The 26,029-nt window shown below is 43.4% G+C and overlaps 1 pseudogene; it reads right to left on the reverse strand.

Moving 5' to 3' along the window:
• Positions 1-1,825: 1,825 nt before the first annotated feature.
• Positions 1,826-25,459, reverse strand: LOC107806761 (BTB/POZ domain-containing protein At5g03250-like; annotated as a pseudogene).
• Between the last annotated feature and the right edge of the window lie 570 nt (positions 25,460-26,029).

Below are 26,029 nucleotides of genomic sequence, written 5' to 3' on the forward strand. Positions count from 1 at the left end.
CTACCTGGATCCACGAGCACGCGCTTTATCCTGGTAATGTTTAAAAGAAACGAGATCACTAGCGCATCGTTGTGCGGTTCTATGATGGCCTCGAGGTCCTCCTTACTGAATATGAGGGTGTCTTCAGGCACGTGGTTTCAGGTTGGTCCCTCTCCCGTGGTAGATGTTCTCATTCGTTTGAACATGGGTCCTTGGGAAACGTCGGTTCCTCTAATAATCATGTGGACGCCATGCCGGAGAGCCTCCCCTTCCGTTCGGGTTGAGTTCGGTGGTGTACCGATATCTGGAGTAGTCGTGTCCTTTTCTTTGCTGTTTTCGAGGTTCTGGTTCTCGACTGTATTTACTGAGCCAAACATTTTGACCTGAAATCAAAAGATTTTGGACAAGAAAAAGTGTGAAAGATAACTTGCATTTGTGTAATGAAACCAGCAAGAAAATAATCACTATTATTTTTAGCCCCACGGTGGGCGCCAAACTGTTTACCGTGAAAATGGTAATAACAATTAAATTTGTTAATGGGACTCTAAAAATACGTGATATATTTTTGTGGTAGTTGTTAGAGCAGTGGATGCTAGGTATGTGAAGTTTAACGACGAAATGCGAACTAAAACAGAGTTATAATCAAATCGAGGGGCTTGTTATCCGGGCCTCGGACCGACCGATAAGGGGCCTCGAGGTCGACGCTTGGGCTCGGGCTCGAGATATCAAGGGTAATCGAGAAGGGACTAACAGTTAGGCTATAACTAAATGAGGCTCTTTATGGCCAATATCAAGCAATGAATGAAGAACAAGTTTGAAAGCAATAAATGAGAGAGGTAGTCTCGAGCGTGTGAGTTAGAGAGAAAAGAGAGAGATATTATTTATCTTATGTAGAATAGTTGGAGCCACAACTGAGAGTTACAAAGTGATGGGGATCCCCTTTATATAGGAGGTGAATCCCATTATAGTACAAAATGCATCAACTGTAAAGGCATAGAGATGGGATGGATGGACGTGACACCTTGAGACAGGCTCCGGGTAGGTCGGCTTTGTCCGATTTAGCTGTGTGCCTTGAGAATTCCCCTCTCTCATACTATAGCCGTTAGTACGCAATGCCTCCCACGGCCGGTACCCGGTGACCACCGAGGGTGGGTATCGACCTTGGCTTCGAACCTCGAGGAGCATGACTGCGAGGCGACCTAATGACGGGGAAATCGGGCCCCCGGCTTTACCACATACAAGCTCAAAATTGAAGCATCTAATCATCCTTCTTACATGCACTATGTTCTTCCAAATTCATAACTACTTTTCTTGAGGGATGCAACACTTTTCCATTGGAAGATGTCCTAGATGATGACTTAGGACCACAGGACTTGACCTTAAGCCTTAAACAAAGAATTTTGAAGATGTTATTCCAGCTTCCTTTAGCTTTCTCAAGCTTGTCAACATCTTCTTTCATATTCAAGCACTCTTTCTCAAGTGAACGAACTCGATCTCTCATGTCATCTAGCGCCACAAGTTGGTCGGCCCTGGTGCCTTTAATGACTAAATTACCACTCGGGCTTTGTGAATTGTCAAGGTTGTCTGAGACAAAGAGCCAACCAGCCACAGAAGGGCGGAGCCGGAGTAGCTCAAAGAATAGAACTTGGACAATAACTCGTAGAGGCAGTCTTTCATTCTGTGCTTCATGAGTTCTTGATTCTAAGGACAGCTTATGGCATTTCATGACCCTCCAAAGTTGTTCCCTCTCTTACCCTGTCAGCCAGGAATGTGCTTGAAATTACATAAACATGACAACATCTTAACAAAGACTAAAACTAGGTGATAACTTTAGGTTGGTTCTACATTATATGCAGTCTATATCATATAGGGTCTCCATAGTGTGGCCCATATTTGGTATGAGGATATCTTCTAAAGCTGCTTCATCTAACTGAGCCCTAACCCTTCTCTCCAGATTCTCTAGGCATGATTTACTAGCTAGCATCTAGGATCATTGATGTCTTAAGAAGCCTTAGCAGAAACATGGTAGGTATGATGCCCTTTTGCTTGGGTAGTAACTCCACAATCTCTTCAAGAAGAGTCCTTTGATCTGCATCAGACACAGTAGGAAGGGTTGATCCTGGAACTGCACCATTGCATTTTTGGAAATTTGATTGCTTACCGTTAAGAGGAAGGTGTTTCTTAGCATAGAAAATTAGGGAACCAGCGATTCTCTTCGGTGTCATGCCCCTAGCACTAACAGCAAGGATTAGCTTTCCATAAATATGATGTTTAAGGAAGGACACATCTTCATACCACCAGTCCTCATTCAGCAGACATTTTTTAGAAGTTGCACCACTTGCATGTATCCCATTCCAAGCAAAAGCATCATCTTGGCTCTGAGTGGAGCTATGACCAGCCACAGGCCAACTTAGTAAAGTTGGGTCAGCACATGCTTTCGCAGGGCAACTTAGTAAAGTTGGGTCAGCACACACTTTTGTTGACAAAGAATCTATGCACCTTGAGACAATGTGAAGCTCTTCCGCCCATGGAAGAACATCATCGCATGTCTACAAGTGTCCATCCAAAAACCAAAAACTTCAATGAGTAAACTCTCTATCTGCGCAATGAGGTTTTGCTTCTCTATAATCTTCATTCATCTGAAGATATTCGGCTGCACATCTAAGGCTAACAACATTGCGTGCCGTGAGTTCCATCTTGATGCCAAAACAGAACTTGGCGACTTTCAGGAATACTTTTGCTCCACCAGGTATCCCGTGAAGATGCAAAACATAATGTTTCTCATTCTTCTCATGTTCAGAAGAATCTTGTGTAAGCTTCTCTAAGAGCCTGCTTCTAGACAACAAGGGAAACTGCAACGAAATTCATCTTGTCACAATTAGTGGATAATACATTGTCAAATGAGAAAAAACCGAGATTAAGATGATATCTGATTTAACTCTACAGGTTATGGTTTCATCACAAGGTTAAATAAAATGCAAGAATATTGTTTAGTAATTGCATAAGCACATAGATATTAGATATTCTCTAGCACTTGGTGTATACATACATACATACATATATATATATATATATATATACATACATACATACATATATATATATATATATATATATATATATATATATATATATATGAAAACGAAAAAAGGAAGGAAACTCGGATCAATGTCAATTCTACTTAAGCAAGTAGATTAATGCCTGAGACTAATGCGTTTCAGATGGCACCTTGACTAGAAAGAAAGTTAGATGGAGAAAGGACTTTTGTGTCAGTTATTGCAGATTGAGTTTGTTATGAAACTGCAGCACTTAAGAAAATGTACAGAGAGAAAGCACCCAACAACAAGTGATGCCACACTTCTAATTTTATCAAAGCCTTACTTCTAAGTATGGTATGGTATAATTGAAACATCACATGCATATCATTCTTTATTTCAAGTAGGTTATTCACTTTGCTACTAAATCCCATGATATAAAAAACAAAATGTTTGGAGAAATTCCAGCAAAGTAAATGGTTGTCTAGTGTAATATATTAAGGTGTACCTTATGCAGATGAAAGGATGTGTCTCCAACTTCAACAACAACATCACTCGGAAGGCCTGTAGAGCAGATCCTGCATTATGACATTCAAACTCAAGAGAAAAAAATTAGAAAAACATGATTCAATGAGACATTTGGATAATAGATATGTTTTGTTACGACCACAAATATCTTTTTTCTTCTCTTTTTTCCTCTTCATTATTCTTGGATAAGTCACAAACACCAGTATCAATATCTAATGAGAGAAATCTTACAGGTTTTATAAGAAAAGATAATTGTGCACTTTTAGTAACATAGATCTTTAAAAATGTTATAATCGGAAATTTTTTGCATCAGAAGTGGTATATAGTTTGGTACAAGACCTGTTTATCCCCACTCCTCAAAACCACGGAAAAAAACAAAACTCAAGTAAATGACAAAGCACCTGGTCGGACTTAAAGATATTTGTAAGTTCAAAGCCTGTCTGGTTTGACTTAAACATATACAAGTCTAATATGTATACACTTGAGTGCTCTGATAGAAAAAATGCTAAAGAGTAGTGTCTTATAAATTATGCAAAGGATATTAACCATAATTTAGAGTGAACCCCTCCCTGTCTTGTCGCTAGAGTGCCTTTCCATGTCTCCTTTTCTGCCGACTAAATATTAGTCCTGGAGATCTCATTTTACAAACTTTCTTTGTGACAAATAGCAGACTGAACCAAATGTGTTTCCAAAATAAGTGTAACCTCTAAAGTTGAAGGTAGAATTTTGGTAGACAGTATCTACTCCGTAAACGAAAGAAACCACAATTTTGCATGCTTTCTTCAGAAAAAAACAATACACTTGAGGAAGTATTGTCACGATCCAAAATACACTAGTCGTGATGGCACCTAACCCAACCCAATAGGTAAGCCAACTACTAACTAATTCAATTTCAATATTGCTAATAAGTCAGTTAAACAAAATAAATTATCTGGATTTATTACACCTCCCAAGGACTGGTAGTACAAATCATGACCTTCTAAGAATAGAATTTACAAAGCTGATATGAAAAAAATAATACATCTTCTATTTGAAAAGTACATAAACAGATTTTTATAATTCTAAGGCTACCATGAACAAGAGGCAGCTACAACAGGGACGCAGGTACACCTTCAAATCCAGCAACCATCGAACGCAGCAACAACAACATCCGGAATCTGGACGCAATGTGCAGGAAGTGCAGTATGAGTACAACCGACCCTATGTACTCAAAAAGTAACAAACCTAACCTCAGGTTAAAAGCAGTGACGAGCTGGAATATAGGTCGGGTCCAACACAAATAATCAATAGCAGTTCGTACAACGTAGAGCACATAATAAGGAAAACAATCTTAGAGATAAAAATGTTCACTATTTGCACAATTTCCCAAAAATAGTTCCGCTTTTCAGAATATCAGCAAAAATCCAAATCCTTGATCGAAATCATCAAAAAAAATTTAGGTAGTTTAAAAACTATAATTTTCTAAAAATTCTTTTCACAATAAATAAGATGTTTCATTTTCTTTTCCAGATAACAAGTGTGAAATACCTCTCTATGCCACATATCAATATGTCTAAAAGTCATGAATGACGTGATACTGTACAGCATGAGGAAAAATGCATATCTATGCATGTATGTCATGTATGCATGCCAATACCATGTATCTCAAAGATGAATCATGTACTCACACTCTCAGGTACTGAATCTCACTGTCTCACACTTTCCACTCATCATGCTCAACCACTCGATACTGTATATGGCCCATTTGGCCCAGAGAAAATCCATCCCGGAATATATACATCACTGATCATCAGTCACTCAGTACCGAGGAAGGCCAATCTGTCCCCACGGAGAAGATCAATCTCTCGGTATATAAATGCTTCAGACAAGATCCATGTCCAGGGAAGATCTATCCCTCAATATAATATCATCCACGCTCACTGGGGGTGTGTTACAGACTCCGGAAGGGCTCCTACAGCCCAAGCGCTATCATAATCATCAATATAACCGATATGGTGTGCATCTCGATCCCATAACTGTCACTCATAATCAGGCTCTTGGCCTCACTTAGTCATCACTCTCCAGTCTCAATGAAATCAATGAGATGGTATCAAGAAACGACCGCTAGAGGTCCCAACAATATTAGCATAAAGCCTAAACATGATATCTAGCATGATGTACAACCTAATTACTATATCACATGGTGAAAAATACAAATATCAACGAAGTGGGCCACTAAACAGTGTCCTGGAAACAACAAAGTCACAACTCACAAGGTGCACGTGTGATGACCCAAAGGGTCATCTTGTATTTTAGAATTCGAATCCTGATTCCGAGGCCATAAAATCTCATTTTCTTTCTCCTCGATTTGCGTGCACAGTCCGGGCGTATTTCCAAAAAGCTTTTATGTGAAATTTAAGAAAAATATGGACATTTGCCTTAAAATTAGTTAAAGTTGACTTTGGTCAATGTTATGGGTAAATGGACCCAGAGCCATGATTTGACGGTCTCATAGCGTCCATAGTAAAATATGGGACTTGGGCGTATGCCCGTAATTGAATTCCGAGGTCCCTAGCCTGAGAAATGAATTATTGAAGAAAATCGTTTGCTGGAAAATATAAGGATTTTTAGAAATTAAATAATGCTTAAACTCATTGGTATCGGGCTCGTATTTTGGTTTTGGAACCCGATACAAGTTTTATATAGTATAAAAGTCGTATTTGTGAAATTTGGAGAAAAACAGAAGAGATTTGATATAAATCGGACTCTTGGTTGAGAAAATAGAAAATTTGAACTATCTTATAAATTTCATGAGTTTTGGTGTTAAATTTGTTATTTAAGATGTTATTTTGGCGATTTGATCGCACGATCAAGTCCGTATGATATTTTAGACTTGTGTGATTGTTTGATTTTGAGCCCCGAGGGCTCGAGTGAGTTTTGGATAGTCCATGGAGTGAGTTTAGACTTAGAAAAATTTGTTGTTGCATCTGGTATTGTTGCAGGCCACTGATCTCGCAATTGTGAGATCAGGCTTCGCAATTGCGAGTTTCTCAGGCTTGGCATTTGCGAGCCTTTCATCGCAAATGCGATCCAAGGCTAGGACAAAATAGTTTGCATTTGCGAACATCCCTTTGCATAAGGCGAGAAGGCAGTGATCAATAATGAAATCTTTTGGTCGCTTTTGCGGAGAAATGTAGTTCGCCATTGCGAACCTTTCTTCGCAATTGCGAAGGCAGTAGAGATGTTAGGGTCCTTGCATTTGCGATGGTACCTTTGCATTTGCGAACCTCCTATCTCAAATGCGACATCTGCAACTGAGTAAAAGGGGTCTTGGACGGGATTTTCACTTCGTTCTTCAAAATTTTAAAACCTAAACTCCAAAGGGCGATTTTCCTAGAGTAAGTTCTTCCCCAAATCATAGGTAAATGAATCTTAACTCTTTTCTTCAATCTATTTCATCTTTTTACATGATTTCATATTAAAATCTAGGGGCATTCATGGGAAACTGGGTGTTTTTGGGTAGAATTTAGGAATTTTGAAATTGGGGGATATAGACCTCAAATTGAGGTCGGATTTCATAACCAATTGCATATTTTGGTTCGAGGGTGAATGGGTAGTCGAATTTTGGTTTGAATTTCGAGTTCTGACCAAGCGGTCCCTAGGTCGGTTTTTGACTTTTTGGGGAAAACATTGGGAAATCTATATTCATGCATCAGAATTGGTTGATTTAGCATTTATTGATGTTATTAAGTAAATTGTGACTAGATTGGAAGTGGAACCGAGAGGTAAAGTGGTAATTGAGGGTTGATTTGGGCCGTGGAATCGAGGTAAGTGTTTGGTCTAACCTTAGCTTGAGGGAATAGAAGTTATTGTCTTATTTGCTACGTGTTAGTTTTGAGTACGATGTATATGTGTGGTGACGGGTATATATACGTTGGTGTCGAGCATGCAAATGAGTCTTAAATTGTGACCGTTGTGATTCTTATTATGTACTATTCATGCTTAAGTTGATGATTATCCGTGTTGAGCATGACCTATGATATTTTCTTGGTAATTGACCATTAATGAGTATTGACTCAAGTTAAGATTTATTCTGTGAAGTTAATTGTTGAAACGAGATTGGTTATAGCTAATTCCCTTGCCGTGATGTTATTATTTCTATTGTTGATTCCCTTGCCGGGATGATATTGTTTCCATTGTTTGGGTGAAGAAGAGTGTAAAGCACGAAGGGTGTTGCACGATATTGTGAGAGAGTGTTAAAGCACGAAGGGTGATGCCATGCCATATTCAGTGAGTGTTAATGCATGATGGGTGATGTCGTGCCATATTTCTGTGAGTGTTAATGCACGAAGGTTGATGTCGTGCCATGATTATGAGAGAGTAAAAGCATGAAGGGTGATGCCGTACCGTTTTTGTTGATTTCCATGGTTAGGACGAGAGTATAAGCACGAAGGGTGATTCCGTGTACTTGTTACTATATAATCCTTTCTGTTCGATCAAAGTTGATATTTACCTTGCTTCCCTACTTTATTACTGTCATAATTTGATATTCCCCTTAGCATGTTTCCTTTCCCCGTCGTTATCTGTTCAATTCTATTATTACTGTTTCTCGTATATGGTTTAACTACACAGGTTTATATGGTTGTCGTGTCCTAGCCTCGTCACTACTTTGCCAAGGTGAGGCTCGACATTTACCAGTACATGGGGCCGGTTATACTGATACTGCACTCTACACTTTCTATGCAGATTTCGGTGCTGGACCACATGAGTAGTGTTGAGGTTGCTACCTTTAGTCCATGCGAGACCCAAGGTAGATCTGCCGGCGTCCGCAGACCCTAGAGTCACCCTTTCCCCCTATTTTGGATTATTTGTCTCTTTTCATTTCGAGAATAATTGTAATTATTTTAAACCAGTGTTTGTAGAACTTCTTAGACGTTTGTAAATTATGAAACCAGATCATTGGGGTAGACTTGTATTGGAGTATTTTAAGTTGTTATAACATTTCCGCATTTTATATCTATTTAGCTTAGTTAATATTTATTCTGTTTGGGTTAATTGTTAAAGTGTTAAAAACCGTAATTGTTCGCTTTCCTAGCATTCAAGACTTAGGCGCCATCACGATCCCGACGGTGGGAAATCCGGGTCGTGACAAGTTGGTGGTATCAAAGGACTAGGTTGCCTAGGTCTCACAATTCACAAACAAGCAAGGTAGAGTGTGAGGGATCGGTACAGAGACGTCTTTGCTTATCCCCTAGAGGCTATAGAGTTTAGGAATAACTTCACATCTATTCTTCTCTGTCGTCAAATTTGACTTCTTAATGCTAATTGAACTTCTACTCTGTTCTTTCGCAGATGGCGAAAACATGTACCGCTTCATCCGTTGATCAGCAGCCCAAGCCCTCAGCGGTAGCTCCTACGAGGGGTAGAGGACGAGGACGAGGATGTGCTAGAGGTAGAGGCAGGGGCAGGGCTCAGCCTAGAGCTCAAGCAGCACCAGCAGCGGAGCCTCAGGTAGTGTTTGAGAATAAGGTTCCGGCATTGACCGTTCCAGTAGGGCCAGCTTAGGTTCCAGAGGGGTTCATCGCTACCCCGGTACTTCGTGATGCTTTGGTCTGTCTAGTGGGCCTTATGGAGAGCGTCACTCAGGCAGGCATACTTCCTGTAGCACGAGCCATCTCTCAGGCTGGGGGAGGAGCACAGACTCCTGCTACTCACAATCTAGAGCAGATGACTCCCCATTCCAGACTCTAGCAGCTCAGCCAGTTGTTATGGCTCAGGCCGCTGGTGGATCTTCTATGTCTTCGGAGGCTTTGTTGAGGTTGGATAAGTTCACCAAGCTTTTCCCAGTTCATTTCAATAAGGTAGCTTCTGAGGATCCTCAGGATTATCTTGACTGCTGCCATGAGGTGTTGTGGAACACGGGGATAGTAGAGACCAATGGTGTCGACTTTGCTGTATTCCAGATGATAGGGTCTGCCAAGAGATGGTGGACTGATTTTGTGTTGACTAGGCTAGTTGGTTAGCTTGACTTGACTTGGGACCAGTTCTCTAAGCTATTCCTCGAGAAGTTGCTTCTTGTCACTCAGAGATAGGAATACCACATGCAGTTCAAGCATCTTCAGCAGGGTTTTATGACTGTCACCCAGTACGAGACAAGGTTTGTTGATTTGGCTCGTCATGCTCTTCTTATTCTCCCTACCGAGAGAGAGAGAAGAGGTTTATTAAGGGACTTGCTCAGCCTATCAGATTGCATATGGCTAAGGAGATAGGTAGCGAGATTTCCTTTTAGGATGCGACCAATATGGCCTAGCGAACTGAGGCAGTTCTAGCTCAGGGGAGTGGTCAGGGGTTTGATAAGAGGCCTCATCATTCTGGTAGGTTCAGTGGTGCCTCGTCTAGAGGCAGGGATTCTTTTGGTAGGGGCCATCCTCCCAGGTCGTTTCATTCAGCACTTCAGGCATCTCACAATGCTTCAGGTGGTCATGGTTCTCACATGCAGTATTCTGATCAGCTACCCTACAGTGCACCACCAACTCCTATCAGTGCACCTCCGCTTCAGAGCTTTTAGGGTGGTTATTCAGGCTGACAGAGTCAGTTTTAAGGCTAGTAGTCCCAGCAGTCGAGGACTTGTTATACTTGTGGTGATCCGAGGCACATTGCTAGATTTTGCCCTCGAGCATCGAGCAGTTCTTAGCATCAGGGTTCTCATGCCATGGTTCAGGCACTAGGTGTTCCACCGTCGCTCAGCCAGTTAGGGGCAGGGGTCAAGCAGCTAGAGCTGGAGGTAGAGGTGCTAGAGGTGGAGGTTAGGCAGGTAGAGGTGGAGGCCAGCCAGCAAGAGGCCGCCCCAAGGATGTAGTTCAGAGTGGTAGGGCCTAGCCCCGATGTTATACTTTCCTAGCCAAGCCTGAGGCTGAGGCATCCGATGTCGTTATCACAGGTACGGTTTTAGTTTGTAGTAGAGATGCTTTAGTTCTATTTTATCTAGGGTCTACATACTCCTATGTGTCATCATATTTTGCTACGTATTTGGTTGTGCCTCATCATTCTTTGAGCACTCCTATATATGTGTCTACACCGATGGGTGATTCTATTGTTGTAGATTGTGTCTATTGCTCGTGCGTGGTTATTATTGGGGGTCTTAAGACCTATGTAGATCTCCTACTTCTAGATATGGTCGATTTTGATGTCATCTTGGGGATGGATTGGCTGTCGCCTTATCACGCCATATTGGACTGTCACACCAAGATCGTGACCTTAGCCTTGCCAGGGTTGCCTCGATTGGAGTGGAGAGGGACTCCTGGTCATTCTACTAGTAGGGTCATTTTTTATATGAAGGCTCGACGTATGGTCGAGAAGGGGTGTTTGGCTTATTTATCTTATGTTAGCGATTCCAGTGCAGAGGTTCCTTCCATGGATTTTGTACCAGTTTTTCCTGAGTTCCTAGAGGTATTTCCTGCAGACCTGCCGAGAATGCCACCCGATAGGGATATTGAATTTTTCATTGATTTGGCTCCGGGTGCTCAACCCATTTCTATTCCTCTGTACTACATGGCCCCACCAGAGTAGAAATAATTAAAGGAACAGTTGCAAGATTTGCTGGATAAGGGCTTTATTAGACCTAGTGTCTCCCCCTGGGGTGTGCCGGTGTTGTTTGTTAAGAAGAAGGATGGATAGATGAGGATGTGCATAGACTACAGGCAGTTGAACAAAGTCACCATCAAGAACCAGTATCCATTGCCAAGGATTGATGATTTATTTGATTAGCATTAGGGTGCCAACGTGTTTTCGAAGATTGATTTGAGGTCTGCCTACTATTAGTTGAGGATTAGGGCATCTGATGTCCCTAAGACAGCTTTTTGCACTCGATACGGGCATGATGAGTTTCTAGTGATGTCATTTGGGTTGACAAACGCCCTAGCAGCTTTTATGGAGTTGATGAACCGAGTGTTCAAGCCCTATCTGGATTCCTTTGTGATTGTTTTCATTGATGATATCTTGATCTACTCCTGCAGCAGGAGGAGCATGAGCAGCATCTTCGAGTTGTTCTTCAGACTCCGAGGGACAACCAATTATATGTTAAGTTTTCAAAATGTGAATTTTGGTTGAGTTCGGTTGCATTCTTGGGTCATGTTGTATCGGTAGAGGGTGTTCAGGTGGATCCTAAGAAGATTGAGGCAGTCAAGGACTGACCTAGACCTACATCAACTACAGAGATTCAGAGTTTCTTGGGTTTGGCAGGCTATTACTATTGGTTTGTGGAGGGGTTTTCATCCATAGCAGCCCCAATAACCAGATTGACCTAGAAGGGTGCCCTGTTCAGGTGGTCGGATGAGTGTGAGGCGAGCTTTCAGAAGCTCAAGACAGCTTTGACTTTAGCACCGGTATTGGTATTGCCCACAGGTTCAACGCCATATACAGTATATTATGATGCATCTCGTATTAGATTTGGTGCGGTATTGATGCAGAATGACATGGTTATTGCATATGCTTTGCGATAGTTGAAGATCCACGAGAGGAATTATCCAGTTTATGATTTGGAGCTAGCAGCCATTGTTCACATGCTGAAGATTTGGAGGCATTATTTATATGGTGTGTCGTGTGAGGTGTTCATGGATCACAAGAGTTTGCAATACTTGTTCAAGCAGAAGGAGCTAAATTTGAGGCAGAGGAGGTGGTTAGAGCTATTGAAAGACAATGATATCACCATCTTGTATCATCCTAGGAAGGCCAATGTAGTGGACGATGCTTTGAGTAAGAAGTCAGCTAGTATGGGCAGCCTTGCGTATATTCCAGTCGGTGAGAGACCGCTTGCTTTGGATATTCAGGCTTTAGCCAATCAGTTCATGAGGTTGGATATTTCTGAGCCCAGCCATGCTCGGTCTTCATTATTTGAGCGTATCAGAGATCGACAATATGTTGATCCTCATTTGCTCATCCCTAGGGACACAGTGCAACACGGAGATGCCCAGCAGGTTACAGTTAGAGATGACGGAGTTTTGAGGATGCAAGGTCGAGTTTGTGTGCCTAATGTGGATGGACTCTCTGAGTTGATTCTAGAGGAGGCCCATAGTTCCTGGTATTCTATTCATTTGGGTGCCACCAAGATGTATCAGGATTTGCGGCAACATTACTGGTGGAGAAGGATGAAGAAGGATATTGTTACATATGTAGCTCGGTGCTTGAATTGTCAGCAGGTAAAGTACGTGCATCAGAGACCTGGTGGTCTGCTTTAGAAGATTGAGATTCCTGAGTGGAAGTGGGAGCGTATCACTATGGACTTTGTTGTTGGACTCCCACAGACTCAGAGGAAGTTCGATGTAGTGTGGGTTATTGTTGATAGGCTGACTAAGTCAGCGCATTTCATTCCTGTGGAAGTTTGCTATTCTTCTGAGTGGTTGGCAGAGATTTATATCCGTGAGATCGTTCGTCTTCATGGTGTGCCCGTGTCTATAATTTCTGACCAAGGTACGCAGTTTACCTCAAATTTCTGGAGGGCAGTTCAGCGTGAGTTGGGTACACAGGTCGAGTTGAGCACAACATTTCATCGTCAGACAGACAGGTAGTCCGAGCGTACTATTTAGATTTTGGAGGATATGCTCCGAGCATGTGTTATTGACTTTGGAGATTCGTGGGATCAGTTTTTGCCATTAGCGGAGTTTGCCTACAATAACAATTATCAGTCGATCATCTAGATGGCTCCCTATAAGGCATTATATGGTAGACAGTGTCAGTCGCCGGTTGGGTGGTTTGAGCCGGGAGAGGCTCAGTTGTTGGGTACAGATTTAGTACAAGATGCCTTGGAAAAGGTTAAGGTTATTCAGGATAGGCTTCGTACAGCTCAATCCAGGTAAAAGAGTTATGCCGACCGTAAGGTTTGTGATATGGTATTCATGGTTGGAGAGCGAGTGTTGCTTCGGGTGTCGCCCATGAAGGGCGTGATGAGATTTGGGAAGAAGGGCAAGCTAAGCCCTAGGTTCATCGGGCCTTTTGAGATCCTTGATCAAGTGGGAGAGGTGGCTTATAGACTTGCGTTGCCGCCGGGTTTATCAGCTGTGCGTCCAGTGTTTCATGTGTCCATGCTTCAAAAGTATCACGGTGATCCATACCACGTGTTAGACTTCAGCACTATCCAGTTGGACAAGGATTTGACCTACGAGGAGGGCTCATTGGACATTTTATACCGATAGGTTTGTCAGTTGAGATCAAAGAGTTATCCTTCGGTTCGTGTTCAGTGGATAGGTCAGCCTATTGAGGCAGCTACTTGGGAGTCCTAGTCCGATATGCGCAGCCGATATCCCCATCTTTTCACTAACTCAAGTACTTTTCTATGTCCGTTCTAGGACGAACGATTGTTTTAGAGGTGGAGAATGTGATGACCCAACAGGGTCATCTTGTGTTTTAGAATTCGAATCCGGGTTCTGAGGCCTTGAGAACCTCATTTTCTTTCTCATCGATTTGCGTGCACAGTCCGGACACGTTTCCGAAAAGCTTTTATGTGAAATTTAAGAAAAACATGGAAATTTGCGTTTAAAATTGGTTAAAGTTGACTTTGGTCAACATTTTGGGTAAACAAATCCAAACCCATGATTTGATGGTCCCGTAGGGTCTGTAGTAAAATATGAGACTTGGGCGTATGCCCCGAATCGAATTCTGAGATCCCTAGCCCGAAAAATGAATTTTTGGAGAAAATTGTTTTGCTAGAAAATATAAGGATTTATAGAAATTGAATAATGGTTAAACTCGTTGGTCTAGGGCCCGTATATTGGTTTCGGAGCCCGATACAGGTTTGATATAATATTTAAGTCGTATTTGTGAATTTTGGTGTAAAACAGAAGAGATTTGATATAAATCGGACCCTTGGTTGAGAAAATAGAAAATTTGAACTATCTTATGAATTCCATGAGTTTTGGTGTTAAATTCATTGTTTAAAATGTTATTTTGGCGATTTGATCACACGATCAAGTCCGTATGATGTTTCTAAACTTGTGTGCATGTTTGATTTGGAGCCTCGAGGGCTCGGGTGAGTTTTGGATAGGCCACGAAGTGAGTTTAGACTTAGAAAAATCTGTTGTTGCATCTGGTATTGTTGCAAGCCTCTGATCTCGCAATTGCGAGCTTCTCAGGCTTTGCATTTGCGAGCCTTTCATCGCAAATGCGATCCAAGGCCAGGCAAGCATAGTTCGCATTTGCGAACATCCCTTCGCATTTGCGAAGTAAGGTGGGAAGGCAGTGATCGCAAATGCGATCTTTTGGTCGCTTTTGCGCAGAATTGTAGTTCGTAATTGCGAACCTTTCTTTGCAATTGTGAAGGCAGCAGAGATATGAGGGTCCTCGCATTTGCAATGGTACCTATTCATTTGCGAGCTTAGCAATTGCGAAGCTCAGTCACAAATGCGACATCTGCAGCTGAGTAAACGAGGTCTTAGACGGGATTTTCACTTCATTCTTCAAAATTTCAAAACCTAACCTCCAAAAGGCGATTTTCCTAGAGCAAGTTCTTCCCAAATCATAGGTTAATGAATCTTAACCCTTTTTCTTCTATCTATTTCATCTTTTTACATGATTTTATCTCAAAATCTAGGGTTTTTCATGGAAAATTGGGTGTTTTGGGTAGAATTCAGAAATTTCGAAATTTGGGGATATAGACCTCAAATTAAGGTCGAATTTCAAAACCAATTGCATATTTGGATTTGTGGGGGAATGGGTAGTCAGATTTTGGTTCAAATTTCGAGTTTTGACCAAGCGGGCCCAAGGTCGGTTTTTGACTTTTTGGGGAAAACATTGGGAAATCTATATTCATGCATTAGAATTGGTTGATTTAGCATTTATTGATGTTATTAAGTAAATTGTGACTAGATACAAGCGGATTGAAACTAGAACTGAGAGGTAAAGCGGTAATTGAGGCTTGAGTTGGGCCGTGGAATCGAGGTAAGTGTTTGGTCTAACCTTAGTTTGAGGGAATAAGAGTTGTTGTCTTATTTGCTACATGTTAGTGTTGAGTACGATGTATAGGTGTGGTGACGAGTATCTATACATTGGTGTCGAGCATGCAAGTGAGTCTTAAACTGTGATCGTTGTAATTCTTATTATGTACTATTGATGCTTTAAGTTGATGATTATCCGTGTTGAACAAAACTTATGATAGTTTCTTGGCAATTGACCATTGTTGAGTATTGACTCAAGTTGAGATTTATTCTGTGAAGTTAATTGTTGAAACGAGATTGGTTATAGCTGATTCACTTGCCGGGATGTTATTGTTTCTATTGTTGATTCCCTTGCCGGGATGATATTGTTACCATTTTTTGGGTGAGGAAGAGTGTAAAGAACGAAGGGTGATGTCGTGCACGATATTGTGAGAGAGTGTTAAAGCACGAAGGGTGATGTCGTGCACGATATTGTGAGAGAGTGTTAAAGCACGAAGGGTGATGTCGTGCCATATTTCTGCGAGTGTTAATGCACGAAGGGTGATGCCGTGCCATGAATATGAGAGAGTAAAAGCACGAAGGGTGATGTCATGCCGCTTTCGTTAATTTCCATGGTGAGGACGATTGTAAAAGCACTAAGGGTGATCTCATGTACTTGTTACTGCGTTATCCTTTCTGTTTGATCAATGTTGATATTTACCTTGCTTCCCTACTTTATTATTGTCATAATTTGATATTCCCCTCAGCATGTTTCCCTTCCTCATCTTTATCTGTTCAATTCTGTTATTACTGTTTCTTGTATATGATTTAACTGCATAGGTTTATATGGTTGTCGTGTCTTAGCCTAGTCACTACTTCATCGAGGTTAGGCTCCGCACTTACCAATACATGGGGCCGGTTGTATTGATACTGCACTCTGCACTGTCTATGTAGATTTCGGTGCTGGACCACGTGGGTAGTGCTGAGGTTGCTGCCTTCAGTCCACGGGAAACCCAAGGTAGATCTGCTGGCCTCCGCAGACCTTGGAGTCCCCCTTTCCCCCTATTTTGGATTATTTGTCTCTTTTCATTTCGATAAAAGTTGTAATTCTTGTAAACTAGTGTTTGTAGAACTTCTTAGACGTTTGTGAATTGTGACACCAGATCGTTGGGGTAGACTTGTATTGGAGTATTTTAAGGTGTTATAACACTTCCGCATATTATATCTGTTAGCTTAGTTAATATTTATTATGTTTGGGTTAATTGTAAAAGTGTTAAAAACCGTAATTGTTGGCTTGCCTAGCATTCAAAAATTAGGCTCCATCACGATCCCGATGGTGGGAAATCTGGATCGTGACAGCACGCCCACACGTCCATCACCTAGCATGTGCGTCACCTCAACAGCAATCACATAACACATAATTTGGGGTTACATACCCTCAGCACTAAGTTTAAAAAAGTTACTTATTTTAAGCAAGCCAATTCCTATACCGAGCACGCCAAGCGATGCTCCAAGAATGCCATCACATGCATAGCGACCTCCGACGGCTCAAAACTAGCCAAAACAACTCAAATACATTAGATAAGGCCCAAGGAAGCAATTACAAATGATACAGATCGAATCCTAAGTGAAATCCCAAATCCGGCCAAAAATCACACCCTGGCCCACGCCTTGAAACTCGATAAAACTCACAAAATCCGATAACTCATTCAATTACGAGTCCAACCATACTAGTTTCATTCAAATCCAATTCCAAATCAGTGTTCAAAACTCAAAATTCATATTATGAAACTTTAGGCCAAAACCCCCAATTTCCTCTTTAAAATTCCTCAACCAATTGCAAAAATCGAAGATAGATTCATGGAATATAACCAAAACCGAGTAGAGAACACATACCCCAACTCATATGGTAAAAGTTTCCTCAAGAATCACCTCACTCCGAGATTCATAGCTCCAAAAATTCAAAAATGACTGAAACCCTCGAAATAGAGTACTTTATAATCACTGGGTGAATCAATGAATCACGATCGCGGAAATACCCTCTCGATCGCGAAGAAGAAAAATGCACTGGCCCTGAAAATACACCACGCGATCGTGAATAGCTGACTCCTCAAAGCTACGCGATCGCGTCCTTCCTACTGCGACCGCATATAACAACACCTGACCCTAACTCCTGCCTCAAATACTCTACGCGGTGGCGGCATTAGCCTCGTGTTCCCGAAATACAACATTCCTCAACTACACGATCGCTTTCCTGCCTTCACGATCGCATTGACAAAAAATGCCTTAGCCCTAAATAAGCCTACACGATCGCGATCTGCACTCCGCAATCGTGATTAAGGAAACCAGAAGCCTAGAATTCTACAGAACCAGCAATGCATAATGAAGGAGAAATAATCTGAAACTCGTCCGAAACCCCGAGCCCCTCGGGACCACATCCAAACATACCAAAAGGTCACATAACATCACACGGACCTACTCGATGCCTCAAAACACACATAACCACATCGAAATGACGAATCACACCTCAATTCGAAATCATTGAACTTTGAAACTTCAACTTATACAACCGATGCCGAAACCTATCAAATCACGTCCAATTAACCTCAAATTTTTATCCAAGTCACATTTGACATTACGGACCCACTACAACTTTCGGAATTGGAATCCGATCCCGATATCAAAAATTTCACTCCTGGTCGAACTTTCCAAAATTCCAACTTTTGTCATTTCAAGCCAAATTCTACTACGGACGTCCAAATCACAATCCGGACATATTCCTAAGTCCAAAATCACCCAACGGAGCTAACAGAACCATCAGAAATTCAATCCGAGGTCAAATACTAAAAAGTCAAAACTTAGTCAAACCTTTTCAAATTTAAAGCTTCTAGGTAGGATCATTCTTCCAAATCAATTCTGAATAACCTGAAAACCAAAACAGACAATTCACACAAGTCATAATACATAATATGGAGCTACTCATTATCTCAAATATTTGAGCGAAGTGCAAATGCTCAAAATGACCGATCAGGTCATTACATCCTCCCCCACTTAAACATACGTTCGTCCTCGAACGTGCCAAGAGTTGTTCCAAAAGCATCAAATCGCTGTGTAACCTTACTATGCACATACCCGGGGATGATCCCACGTCACCCTATCCCATATAGGTCCGATAACACAATATCACCAAAATTTCTTAATCCAACCTAGCCCATAAGTTTTAGAATCCAACTTCCACGTCCGAAATTTTCTACAAGGTCAGAATCTTGCATCTACACACTGTATAAGTCTGAACTAGCTGAAATCATAACCCAAGATTCAATCATATGATATACCACATAATTCAAACACTCATAGCGATACTTTCTAATCATAGTAGCAACTCAAAACAACCCAATACCGGTAATAAACTGTATGCGGCGAAATCAAAGGACTTAATTTCTCGCTATCAAGCCACTTCAGAAGAATACCTCGAGACCCCGAGGACATGGAGTTGCGACCGAGTCCCCTCCCTCGGGGCTCATCGAGGCAGGACTCAAAGAAGACAAAGGTCGAGGCTATAGTAAAAGGGGAATTTCCCAAGGCACACGGCTAAGTCTGACAGAGCCGGCCTACCTAGAGTCTGTGCCGAGGCATCACATCTAGCCATCCCATCTCCATACTTTTACAATTAATGTATGTTGTACTATAACCGGATTCCCCTCCTATATAAGGGGAACCCACACTACTTTGTAAAGGGCGGGTGTTGCTCCAACTATTCTCCACAAGATCAATAATATCTCTCTCTTTCTCTCTAACTTGCTCGTTCTTACTAGCTCGAGGCCACTCTTAGCATTTATTAGTTTCATACTTGTTCTTCATTTATTGCTTGACATTGGCCATAAAGGGCCTTGTTTGATCATACCCTAACTATTATTCCATTCCCGATTACCCCCGCTAGCTCGAGCCGTATATCGACTCCGAGGCTTCTCCATCGACCAGTCCGAGGCTCGGGCGGCAAGCCCCTAGGTTTGATTACTGCCCCGTTTTAGCTTGTATCTCTTCGTTAAACTTCATACTCTTAGCATCAGCTACTCTAATAACTAGCATAAAAATAGATCATGTATTTTTAGAATCCCATTTACAAATTTAATTGTTGTTACCATTTTCACGGTAAACAGTTTGGCGCCCACCGTGGGGCTAAAAATAATAGTAATTATTTTCTTGCTGGTTTCATTGCACAAATGCAAGTTATCTTTCACACTTTTTCTTATCCAAGATCTCTTGATTTCAGGTCGAAATGTCTGGCTCGGTAAATAGGGTTAAGAATGACTACCTCAAAAATCACGGAGAAAATGTGTGGTTGTTCCAGTTGTTGGCACGCCACCGCAGAACCCCGATAACGCATCTGGACCGATTCCAGTGGACGTGGGTTCTCAAGACGTGCAATAGGTCGACGAAACCTCATACACCGACGTAAGCATACAACGTGGCGACCAACTTGAAGCCCGGAAAACCCTGGCTCGGGAAGCATAGGAAGTTAGTCTTCACGATATTTTTTAAATGTTGCATGCACAATAGTCGGCTATCGCTTAGTTGCAAAGCCACCCGAAGACTCCAACACAGTAGCGCCAGAAATAGCTCCCCCTGCCGAATAAGTACCCGAGAGATCAAGCAATAACAGATCGGTAGCCGACCCTGCCACAGTAAAGATGCTCGAGGATCTCACCAAAAGGATCGAATCAGGTGAGAAATTGATAGCAGCCAACGATAAAAAGGCCAAGACCTACAACTCTGGGGTCGACCAAATCCCGGGCTCTCCCCCGATCCTAAAAGGTGTAAATTCGAGGAAGTTTGTGCAATGGCCGGTCCTAGAGGAAGCGGCCCCAGAACCCATTCCAAAGAAGTTCAAAACGCCAGAACTCACTAAGTACAACGGGACCTCAGATCCTAATGAACACATCACTATCTATACGTCCGCGGAAAAAGGCAACGACCCAAAAGATGATGAGATCGAGCCCGTCTTATTGAAGGGGTTCGGGGAAACACTCCCAAAAAGGACCATGATCAGGCGTCATAACCCTAGCCCCCGACCCCATAAACCCACTTACCATACCGGCAGATTCCTCCATAAAGACACATGCAGATGCCATCGAAGCAATGACTCGACACATCCAGGGCCGAACAAAGGGAGAACGAAATGCTATGAAAATTCACACCTCATTCTCTAATGGATTGAACGGGGTTACCCCCGGTCTCGGATGACTGGGCAATACAGGCTTTCACTCAAAGCCTAAACAAACCAAGCCCGACGATTTCAGGGCAGTTCAAACAAAACTTGATCAGTCGCAAATCAGGGTCGTGGATGACCATCCGGGAACCTCCTCGGGCTCAGTATACCCAAGAAGGCTCCTGGCAAAGAAACCAATGCCAAACAGAGGGAGGTACCGCCCGTGCACCGCAGATAGGAGGAATGCCTTGAGATGCAATCTACCTCGCAACAATCGGAGAATGGCCCGAGGATAATTTCCTCGAGGAATCGTTAACAAAGCCAGATTCAATGGGGACGCATGGATGGCAAGGGCACCTCGCCCATCAGAGTACAATTTCAACATCGTTGTACCAAACATTGTGTTCATCGTAAGCAAAACCAGGGACGTCAAATGGCTCAGACCAATTCAGCAGAATCCCTATCGGGGGAATCACAGCTTGGTGTGTGAACTGTATAACGCGCACGACCACGGAGCCAAAAATGGCCACTAGCTCAGGAGGAAAACAGCCGTGCTACTCAATAAAAATCACCATCGAGAACTGTTGAGCGGTCAAGCTCAAGTTTAGTTCCGAGTGAGGAAGGCGGCCATGAAGAGCAAAGTAAATGAGCCGCGACGTATTGCCACAATAGTGGAGGAGCGGCGACACCCTCCAATGACTCATAAAATGGAGAGTAAAAAATGCTCGTCACAAGGGAAAAGCGGATCCGGGGATACATTCCCAAGGACGCCCTCACATTCAGCAAAAAAGAAACTGAGACCTTGTCTCGGTCCCACACTGACGCAATGGTAACCTTCTTCCTCACTCGATCCATTTTAAATAAAACATGTGCTCATGAGTTCAGGTAGCTTGATCAATACTGTCGGGCCGAGGATGATAGGGCGGTTCGGACCGCCAGGTCAAAACAACAACCACCTCTCGAATCCTTGGAAAATTCCAAATGGCGATCACTACACTAAGGAGAAAGACCATTCTCTCAGTACGACACGACTGGCCCAGACCGATACACCGAGTTCCATATCATGAAAGGAGGTGCAAGGCACGGACGCCTTATTCAGACGGTCGCGGACACGCTGCATGAAAACGGTAACTTCCCCTTTTGCCAAAGAACGAAACCTCCAACGAAGGACGGGATTGGAGCCATCTGCGGGGAATGACACGCAGCAAGGGGAAAGTCTGCATCACATTACATATTGCCGACACCAATATCTCCGCTCTCGAAAGAGCCAAAGGGTAAGCGAACCACATCTTCGACCAAGCCCGATTAAACACGGCGGAGGTGTGTACTAAAGTCCTCACCCCGAAATAGCAGGAACATATCAGACCTCGGAACATCGCCTGTACATCCCGCGGTAAAAAAAAACTACCTCCCTCCTTCGTTATTTTTTCACTAATCTATATGCAGACACCTGGCCAAGGCATTCGGAAGTTCTAACTCTACACGAAGATCCCAAGGCCTTGACGGAGCCCGTTGCACTCTTTCCCCTCGGCCGGACTTCCGCCCCGAAGAGGGTCTCATCAGCAAGTTTCTTAGCAGAGCAACGTACCTTCTAAGGAGGATCCGACAAGATCGCAGGCCTTCTTTTGCAATCAAACGATGAGGGGCACCCCTTCTTGAAGGTGTTGTCCGCTCGGTAGGGCCGGGGAAAGGCAGACTAAGTTTCAATAGGGAATCATGTACCGGACCAAATGGTCCAAGGATCCGCGCCCCCACAGACCGAGTTCACAACAACGAGACGACATGTATTTACGTCAAGCAATAAAAGAATATCTTTTAGCATCTTGTACTCCAAAAAAGGAAATTTCAGCATGCTCATGGCAGGGGTCCCTCCACCTAAGGCATCCCAAAATACTCGGAGACTTAGCGTCAATAATTTGGCACCCGCACAACCCTAGGGTCGGAACTCCGGTACCATAAGGCCCAACAAGGAAACTCCGAGCTCACGAATAACGGCCTTCGAGCCTAAGCAAACTGGATGGCTCGGAGACTATCGTCAATCGCCGTACACTGGAAAACCCGAGGCTGTAAGACCCCGATCGGGCAGACTCGGTATAACCAGATCTATTTTACATAGCAACAAAAACTGTAAGACCTCAACAGGCATGACAAAACTGTAAGACCTCAACAGACATGACAAAACTGTAAGACCTCAACAGGCATGACAAACTGTAAGACCTCAATAGGCATGAAAATTTTGTAAGACCTTACTACAGGCATAATACTCAATCCCGAAGTTTTGGCTATATGTCGCATTTGTAAAAATTCCGAAAGGGCATACCCTCGGTGTAGACGCCTAAACTATCACTCAGGATCAAAAATGGCTCCGACCAAATACATATGACTACGGTCAAAATGGCTGCACCAGCCAAATTAATGCGACTCGGGGACGCCCGACCGTCGCTAACAAAATCGCAGGCCATTACTTCGAATCTACTTCGAAAAGAGCCGGTTAAAATAGGCTTCCTTCAATAGGCAAACGAGCTTTAACCATGTCAGCTCCAAATCACAAGGCTTCGAGCTACTCAGCCTACGAGCTAAAAACCTTCCGAGGTGCTCGAACATCACCGCTAACGACTTGAAATCGAGGTTCTTCCCGAACCAACGACGGGTTAGACAAAATTATTTCAAAAAGACCTTAACGAGAGGAAAACAAAGCCTACAATATGCCCACAGGCAAAAGCGTAAGAGCCATTATCGCCAGCCAAACGAGCCTCTGGGCCGCACACTAAAAGGTTGCAACGACCAAACATCGTAAGAGCCACTGTCGCCAGCTTGAAAATTGAAAACTTGAGGATTAAAATGAGCTCGAGTCGTAACCCGATTAGGAGACCGAATCCAAAATAGTTAACTACAATATGCCTAAGGGCACAACGTAAGTGCCATTGTCGCTAGCCAAACGAGCCTCAAGGCCACACACTTAAAAGGTCGCTTCGATCCGAGGTGTATCAAAGCCATTTTCATCCGCCCATGTAGGCGCAAAAAACTTGAGGGTCAATTAAGCTCGAGTAGTAACACGACTCGGAGACTGAGCCCAAAATAGTTAAAATACAAATGCCCAAGGGCAAAGAATAAGAACCATCATCATCCGCCCGTGCAGGTACAGGAGAATGAAGGTCAGGTAAGCTCGAGTCAAAGCCTGACTCGGAGACTAAACCCAAAATAGCTGGGCAAAGCACGAAAGCTCTAACGCCTAATCTCATCAAAAATCACACTTGACTAAGCATGAAAGAGCCTTCGGGCCTGTCTAATGAGCTCTGGATCCACAGGGCTCCCGCCAAACACCGAAACCAGCCCGCAAGGTCAAAAGCAATGCAAAAAGAGATACAAAAGAGATAAAGCTTCAAGTTTTATTTTATCTACATACGCAAAAGGTACGCTCTCCATCTACAAATGTGCTCTACGAATGTCAAATACAAAATGGAAAAATGGCGAAATCTACGCTCCGCTCCAGAAGGTTACGACCTACCAGCCCCAGTTTTGCTCTCCATGATGTCGGCAAGACGTGATCGAGCATCACGCTCATCCGTTCTCGCACTGTCTAACTCCTCCGAGAGAACGAAACCCCTAGCGCCGATCTCTTCAAGTACCTCTCTTCGGGATCTGCAACGAACATACTCCTCGATCCTCTTCTCACGATCAAGGGCTTGCTTTAACTCGGCTTGGGAATCAGCAACGTCCTTCAAATGAATCGCCATGTTCTGATCAACCTTGGTCTGACTCAATGTTGCTTCAGTATCGATTATCGTAGCCTTGACCTTCGAGAGATCGGAGTCGAGCTTCACAATCATATCCGTCTGAACTGAAGCATTACCACGAGCCAAGCGGAGTTAGGCCTCGAAGGCGGGAACCTTGGCCAAGGCGCCCCTCTCCTCCAAAGCTTAAGCCTGCACCTGAGCCCTCAGTTCACCACAGGCATTCCTGACTCGATCGGTTTGGCCCCTAAGGTACTCCAAAGCCTCCGTCTTTTTCTGCAGCTAATATAGGCAAAAGGATTAACCTTAAGGGTCAAAAGAGCGAAATGCATACTATGAAAGGTTACCTGCTCCATCAAATAGCTCTCGTATTCAAGCTCCGATATGCCTTATACCGCCAGTGCATCAACTCAACCTCCTTCTCCTTGCCGAGGAGCCTAAGGGACTCACCCTCATCCAGAGCTTTCCGAAGCCTAGCCCCATGGCGGAGCAGCTCAGACCTGAGCCTATCGAAGGCATGCAAAAGAAAAACTGAATAAAGAAAGGAAGACACGAAATACAGAAGGGCTGTGCCAAAACTCACCATGAAGTGAAGCTGGCGGACTTCCTCGAAGGCAGAGCACACTCCTGTTGGTCCAGCCCCTTCGGCCCTGGAAGAACCAACCTCGGGCGAAGCATATTCACTCATAGGAACCATCGTTCTAGGAACAAACACTCCGGGAATAGCAGGCTCGGGCGATTTCCTCTCCTCGAAGACACGGGCCCATTTAGCCCCATTAAAAGCTCCACCGCACTGCGGGTGCAAATCCCGTTTATTGCCATCGTCCCTTAGCTCAGAGGCCGACGACTCTTTCTCCTCTCCGAAGGAGCCCAGCCTTCTCCGCAAAGAACCTCATCATCAACACCACTCACCAGAACGACATAATTCAAATAGAAATCAAGCACGACCCTATCAAGGGGCCCTAATGCGAAAGGATGTAGGTATACGTTCAAGAATCCATCAGCAGAGTCCATAATACTCTCGTCCGGGTAAAGCACCTGCAGCGTTATCCCATTGCCCCATCCGTAGTATCTCATCACCATCTCCATATATTTCTCTCTTATCAAAGACACAGTCTTTAGAGTGAACTCCCGCAGATCCTAAGCATTAGGAGTGGAACTCTCCCTTCCCTGTCGGGCTTGTCCTGAAGTAGCTGTCATGGCTATGGTAGAATTGACAGACTAAAGCAGGGACGTGCACCAATGCTTTTTGCGCCTGAAGAGATGAAGGACCCAATGCCAAGGCGGAGGGATAGTTGTCCAAAATAATGAGATCTTCCAAAGAAGCAAAAGCCACCCCACATATATGTGGGAAACAACAACGATCTGTCTATCCAAAGTAAGCCCCTGGAGGCCATCGGCCTCGGTATAGATCCCGAGGTTGTACCCGACCCTCGAGACCTCCGACGGCAAGAAGTTAGGATTCAAGGAGCCAACTACATCATCTCTTACCCCGAGGTGATGCCCGACCTCGAGGACCTCCATCCAAAAGAAGTCAGGCTTCGGAAAGCCTTCAGCACCACCATAGAATTCGAGGAGGTACCCGATCTCGTGGTTTTCCTTTCTAAAAAGTAAAGTAAGCACTTGAAGCTCCACCCATGAAGACTCAAGGAGGGCTCA

The sequence above is a fragment of the Nicotiana tabacum genome, chromosome 5 (genome assembly GCF_000715075.1).
Source record: "Nicotiana tabacum cultivar K326 chromosome 5, ASM71507v2, whole genome shotgun sequence".
Lineage (NCBI taxonomy): Eukaryota > Viridiplantae > Streptophyta > Magnoliopsida > Solanales > Solanaceae > Nicotiana > Nicotiana tabacum.